The sequence below is a fragment of the Vicia villosa genome, linkage group LG1 (assembly GCF_029867415.1).
Source record: "Vicia villosa cultivar HV-30 ecotype Madison, WI linkage group LG1, Vvil1.0, whole genome shotgun sequence".
Taxonomy (NCBI): domain Eukaryota; kingdom Viridiplantae; phylum Streptophyta; class Magnoliopsida; order Fabales; family Fabaceae; genus Vicia; species Vicia villosa.
Window position 1 is genome coordinate 211,060,437 of NC_081180.1, and position 7,314 is coordinate 211,067,750.

A 7,314-nucleotide genomic window follows, 5' to 3' on the forward strand; every position below is an offset into this window, starting at 1 on the left:
GGGGGGGGGGGGGGGAGTAGTTCTAATAAAATTTGTCCTATTCGCGATTCAAGGCTCCAACATGTATAATTCTTAAATTAGAGTATATTTTTAAACAATTTTTATGGGGGATGTGAGGAGGAGAGAAAAATCAACTGGGTTAGTTGGGATAAGGTTTGTAAACCTATAGTAGATGGTGGGTTGGGAATTCGAAATTTGAGAGCTTTCAATGAAGCCTTATTAGGCAAGTGGGCATGGAAAGTAAAAAAAATAAAAGAGGGGTGTGTGGTTTAAAGTTTTGGTTAATATATATGGTGAGTGTAATGATGGAGTTGATTCAGGGGGGAGTGAGAGTTCGGTTTGGTGGAGGGATATTAATCAATTCGATATAGCCAACCTGAGTCAGCAAGGGGAATATTCTGTTAGCGAGGTGTATGAAGGTTTAGTGTCGTCTTCTCATAGTAATTTGAATAATCCTTTGGATTATGTGTGGAATAAGACGATTCCTTCAAAAGTGGCAGGGCGGGTTTGGAGAATGCTTCAAGATAAAATTCCAACAGTAAACAATTTAATAAGAAGAAGGGTGATTGACCATAGGCTGGGCAGTTGTGTCAGAGAGTGAAGGGGGGGGGGAATCGGTATCTCATTTGTTTTTCGAGTGCACTGTGTTTGCAGGGTTGTGGAGTCTCATTCTTAGGTGGCTGGGAGTGAAGACAACTTTGCAATCCAACAGGTGGCATCATATGGTTCAATTCGAAGGATTACTCTATCGAGACAAAACGACATCGTCTAAGCTGGAAGCTATTTGGTTCGCTTGCGTATGGACTATTTGAAAGGCTAGAAATGAAAAGATGTTCCAAGACAGGGGAATAAATCTAGAAAACATGGCGGAAGAGGTGAAGTTGTTATCATGGAAATGTCTTAATATCAAGTTTGGCTCGATATTAAATAACACTTCGCAATGGTTCACGAATCCTATAGCTTGTTTGGGTTTTATTGAGGATTGATTGTTGTAGGCGAGTTCAGTCGGATCTTGTTTATTGTTCTGTTGTGGTTCCTTTTACTGTTGTTTCGGAGGCTCATATTCCTGTCTGTGATTTATCGTATTTGCTGAGTTGCTTGGTTCCATTTTGAGCATTCTATTCTAGTCTGGAAGCAAGGATGGTTCGGTGGGCATCATTAAGAATGTCGTTTTTTTCTATAAAGGATGTTTGCTGTTTGGTTGTATTCTTTGACCGATTTCGAATCTGAATCGGGTGAGCAACTGTGGTGAGGAATTCTTTTTCATTGAGAGTATGTGTGTTTGTTGTATTTTTTGGTGCTAGTTCTGTTATAGTGGTTGGTGTTGGGCTGCTAGTGGAGTATTTAACTAGTTTGTTTGTATCAGTGGGGTGTAATTCTGTAATTAGTTTTCTGGTGCATATTGTGCCTATTATGATACTGTAATGTACTCCCTCGGCCTTATTTATAAGCAAAGATTCATTTTTTAGATTTATTGAGTAATGAATGTATCTGATCTATTATATATACTAAATACATTCATTACTCAATGAACCTAAAAAATGAATCTTTGTTTATAAATAAGGCCAGAGAGTACTTGTTTACTTTTCTCCTAGCATGTCTCATGCTGGAGTCTTTTACTTAATATATCATCTTTTAGTTTTTTTTTTAAAAAAAAAAATTAGCCTTTTAATGGACTTGTTTAAGTTTTGGGCCTAAGGGAAATTGGTCCAGTTTTTTTTCCTTAGCACAGACCAAGAAAGTGAGAACAAAGAGTTCCCATACAATTTTCCTTCAGAATAAAACGCTCTCTCTTTTATCTGTGTTCCAAACCCTAGCCGCCGCTACCTCTCTCCTCTTTTCCAAAACAAATAACTAACACCATCTTCCTTCATAATAAACCGTTTAGATTCTCCGTTCGAAGAACATAACCGTCTTCCTTCGCATTCTCCATCTTACTTCGTATGTCTTTGATGTATTTAGAAGTACTGTTTCTGTGTTAATATGTTTTGAATCATTGCTGGTTTTGATGTAAACATTCAAAATCATAGCTTTTATTTTCTCCCTTTTAAAATCCAATTATAGATCGAGTTTATCGCTGGAACGGTAAAGTTTACTTTATCCATGGGGAAATTTCTTTTCCAAAAGTTTCTGGATTTCTATAAATCACTAATCTTTACTTCAACAATTCACTTTTGTTATTTGTGTCCAAAAAAAATTCACTTTTGCAAAACCTATGGATTTGTATATACTGAAAACATTCTTTATTCTTTTTTAAATTTGGAAACATAAATAGCATAATTTTAATTTGATTAGAGTTGTAAATATGGAAATTAAAGAAGAAAATTAAATATGGTTATTTTATTGGGAATTAATATTTTCCGGTCGGTTATAAATGATTGAATTAAGGCTAAAGTTCTATATATGACTTTGAATAGAATAATTTCTATAAATGATTGAAATTAAATGATGACATTTTAATTTCTTACACAAGATTCAAATTTCAAGATTAGTATGACTTGTGAATAGAACAATTCTTCCTAAATAAAAGTGTTAAAGTATACTAAGTAGTCCAAACTAGATTTTTCAAATCACCATGGAAAGGCTTCCAAAAATGTTGTGCTGGTGGAGCCATAGTTCATCCACCTCCAGAATTCCCAACTCTAAATTCCTCCGAGCAAGTCTATATCTCATCCCTCCCTCTTCTCAAGATGCTCAAACACGGTAAAGTTCCCTATTTTAACCTAATCAAATCATTGTCTATCCAATTTTCAAAATTAGGGTTTCATCAATTCATTTTTATTTTGTTATATCTTGAGTATAATAGGTAGGGTTGGTGCTCCCATGATGTGGTTATGGGTTTGATGCTTGGAGAATTCGTGGATGAGTACACTGTCTGTATGGTATGTGTTTGCAATGCCACATAGTGGAATTGGTAAGTGTTTTTTTTAGACTAATATGCTCAAACAAACGGGATGGTATTTTGTTTTGTTTTTTTAAAGTTTATTTATTATGTGTTCTTTGTGTATGGTTAAATTCGAGAATTTGTTTGTGTTTGTTATTGATTGTGTTTTGCAAACCAGAGATGGTTGTTGGATGGTATCATTCATATTCTGGACTTAGATGTTGGTTGTTTGGTGTTGACATCAATACACAACAGGTTCTACTACAGTCCTTTTGTTTTATGTCTTGTTTATGTATATGTTTGGATCGGTGATATGTGATGAATGAAATAGAGTGGAGTGATCGGTAATCATATTCCATTGTTTAGAGTTTTTGAATGATAGATGAAGCGAGATGGAGCATGATAGATTCCTCTCCATCCAATCCTTCAATTTTCATTCTGTTCAATTTGGGTTGTATTCAATTGAATGAACTATATAGTTATGTTTCATTCCATTAAATAATAAAAAATACCCAAATAATAGAATGGTATATCTGATCCATTCTGCCCCGTACTAAAATCTGTTAAGTTCCATTTTTCTTCTCTGTTCTACTCCATCAATCCGAACATAGTTTAAATTTCCCAATACAATTGCTATAATTCTTAATATAAATTGTGTTTATTAATTTAGCATGCATTGATTTACTCTTGTAGAACAAATACACTTATGTGATTTCGCTAATATTTCATCGTTTTAATCAATAGTCTAATGACTCATCAGTCATCACTTCGACTGAGTTAATGATTGTATTTTTTGATAAACATAAACTAATATTAATTAATGGATCTTGAAAGATAGAACAAATCAATCGTCTAGTAGCCATGTGATTTGAGAATATTATTTTTAACATTTCCATTTATTCTCTAGTTTGCAATTTATTTGGTCTACATGTGCGTTTTACACGCTTCAAAAAGGACACATGCCATCTCCCCTTCTTTTTTATATGATAGATAATTGTCTTAGTTTGTGCTTCCAAAGATGAATTGATATAATTATAGGTAGCACTTTGAACTATTTAATTATTATTATCTAAAATTTGCAAAATTAAAGATGAGGTTAGTTAGTGGGGGCTAAAATAAATTCTCTTTACCTCCCCCTCTCAATAGCTACCCAACCCGTTAGCTACTCATCATGTTCACTAGTTAAAGAAAACGTTCATATTTTTTTTCCCCTTTGTCTGATTTCCATAACCTCATCTTGTTGATATATTTACATAACCATTGCAACTGTTTCACTAGAGTTTTTAATTTTTGTTTTCTTCACCTTATTTTCTGTTAAGGCAAATACATTTGATTGATTACTATGCTAATGCCCACTGACTTCCATTATTCTTCTCTGTCGAAAAAATTCATAACTATTTAGAGATCGCTATCGTATCCAGACAACTATAGCACTTTTAGTGCAACTAGGTAATTATAAAACTTTTATTTGTCATTTTGTTTTGTTTTTTAGTTTTACTATTTTTTTTAGATGTTTGTTGATTTTAAGAGTTTGATGGCAACTTCATGGCTGTTTTTTAGTATATGACCAATTTAAATTTTTGGAACTATGAGTGGTTAAAACACGGTACATGTTCCGGAGAGCATGAAGATCATAGAGTAAGGTATTATGAAGATCATAGAGTAAGGTATTAGGATTGTTCCATATACCTTACCTTATGTTTTCCAGAGTAAGGTATTAGGATTGTTCCATATACCTTACCTTATGTTTTCCAAAGCAAGTACCGTGTTTTAGTCATTGGTAGTTCCACAAATTACGATTGGTCATACGCCATTGATAGTTCCAGCCATTCAAGCCTCTAACTCAGTAGAAATCTAAAAAATAGTAAAATAAAATAAAATGATAACTAAAAGTGTTATCATTACTTGGTTGTGGTAGACTTCTAAATAGCTCTTAATCTATATTTTGTTTCCCACAAAATTTCTGACATAGATGAAAAAAAGGTAAAATACCAAGCCAAGGTGATCATTGTAGTTAATACTTGTTAGGGTTATGTTAGGTTCCTTTTATTTGGCTCAGGAGAGTTTACCAACTAATGTGGTTATGTCTACATAGGTTTTTGCAAATTTCTCTAACTTGTGTTTGCTTAATTTCATTGTTAAATTTAGAATTTTGAAACTATTTATTTTTAATTTATAGTTTTGTTGCATAGAATTTCTAATACCTTTGTGTCATGTTCAAATGGAAAACTAGAGCACAAACTTGCAAGTGATGGCTGTAAAAGTTATGAAGCACGAATACTTTAAAAACTAGGTCATATATAGTATCCGATATGCTCCGAAACTGCGTTGATACGTATCGAAGGAGTATATGGTTTTTTATTTTAATGACTATTTTTTTAATGGTCATTTTTAATACCCTATTTAATTCCTTTCAGAAACCTGCCATTTTTCAAGAATAGTTTAATTTCTCATAATTTATTACTACCAATTATTAATATTTTAAAATTAATTCATATTAAATATAATTTTATTTTTATGTATCATTACTTTTATTTTTTACAAGGAAGTTCTAGTTTCAATATTATAACTTGCAACCTCTTTTTCTACAACGATTATTTTTTTCTTCTTCATAATGCCTTCATATTTTTTCATTAAAAACATTTTTTATCATAATATAGGTATCACTTTAATATTTTCCGACTATATAGTAACCTATTAAAAATTTCATTGAGCTTGGTTTTATTAGACTATATATAGTCGGAAAAGGAAAGGTAGTCAGCGTAAGAATCTTCTAATTGTAAGGTACACAATTTTGTTTAATTTGGGGAGGGGTGGGGGCAATTGAACTTGGTTCTTTATGTTGAAAGGAAAGGTAGTCAGCACAAGAATCTTCCAATTATAAGGTACACAATTTTGTTTATTTTGGGGAGGAGTGGGGGCAATTGAACTTGGTTCTTTATGTTGAGATGTGTTATGAAAGTAATTGGGAAGATTTGATGAGTGGATTTGACGTTAGATGTTAGATAAAATATTGTGGGTTATCTTAGTTGGCAAGAGATATAGTTAGAAAAATGGACGGTGAAATAGGCCTACCAATACAAAAATATCATTAGTCAGTGGGGAAGAAAGGAGTTATACCCTACTCATAAAACTAGTTTGGTTGCATAGAATTTGAATATCTATCATATAAGAAAAGTCTACCATTTCTTCATCTCTTAGCTATGCCACATCAGCCTCTCTTCTCACAAAATTCCACATCATTCCTTTTCCATTGTAGGATTGAACTTTAAACCTCCAACCTCTCATGATCTCGCAGTTACAAATTATTTACTTTCTCTGGCCATTCACATTCACAACTGCTTACAGCACTAATGACCTCATATAATGCTTCTGCCTTCCAAGCCCTCCACCTTCCACGTTCCAAAACACTTTTATCATTACTATATATAACCATCATACTTTCACAGTATCTATCATGTTCATCAAACCTAATCGTGGAGAATTTTGGTTTATACTATTTTTGCAATTACAGCCATTCCCACGACTATTCATGTGGAAAGTTTTGGTTTATACTATTTTTGCAATTACAGCCATTCCCACGACTATTCATGGACAAACTGGAATTTAACATTTTTTTCTTTCTTTTCTGGATAGAAAATATCTTTCATGTTATTTGCAGGTTGAATTTGTAGTGTATCATTCTGAAGTACTAATTGGCGTTTCATGTTATTTGTAGGTTGAATTTGTAATGTATCATTCTGAAGTACCAATTGGCGTCACTCCATAGTATATGGTTCGTTTTTTACATGGGTTGTTTCCAATCCCTATTTTCTATTTTTTTAGTAACAATTTAAATATTGTCCTAATATGTGTTTTGGATTTTTTTCTGGTGCAGACAGTAGAAAACATCGTCTATAGGATTCGTTTGAAATAAATATTCTTCTTTGACTGTCCCGAAAGTTTGAGCTGTAGAAGTAGAAATATTCTTCTTTGACTGTCCCGAAAGTTTGAGCTGTAGAAGTAGAAATCAAGTTGGCTGGTGTCAATATACAATGGAGAATCTGCTTGAAATTACTGGGTTATGCTTGCGCAAGTTTTGTCAAAAATGTAGATATTATACTATGTAAATAACATGATATTTTATATTAATTCATAGAATGAACTTTAATTTTTTTATATTTTAAGTGCAAATATTAAAAAATAAATCTTAATTGATTGATTTTATGTTTGAGTGATATTTATATTAAATCTTAGTAATTATAGAAATTGTAGATATTATAATATGTAAATAAGATAATATTTTATATTAATTCATAGAACTATTAGTTAGGTCAAATTAAGAAATTAAGGTTATCAATATATACAAAGTTAGTTTTATAAAATATTATTGATATTTATTTATTATAAGGTCGAACAAAACAAAAAATAAAGATAAAATATTACAAATT

The 7,314-nt window shown here is 32.0% G+C and overlaps 1 long non-coding RNA gene across 1 annotated transcript; it reads left to right on the forward strand.

Annotated features, from left to right (window-relative positions):
- The first annotated feature begins 26 nt into the window (after positions 1–26).
- LOC131644841 (uncharacterized) lies at positions 27–7,092 on the forward strand. Its single transcript, XR_009296726.1, has 3 exons — positions 27–2,703; positions 2,807–6,659; positions 6,762–7,092. It is a non-coding gene; the product is annotated as an uncharacterized LOC131644841 (long non-coding RNA).
- The last annotated feature ends 222 nt before the right edge of the window (positions 7,093–7,314 follow it).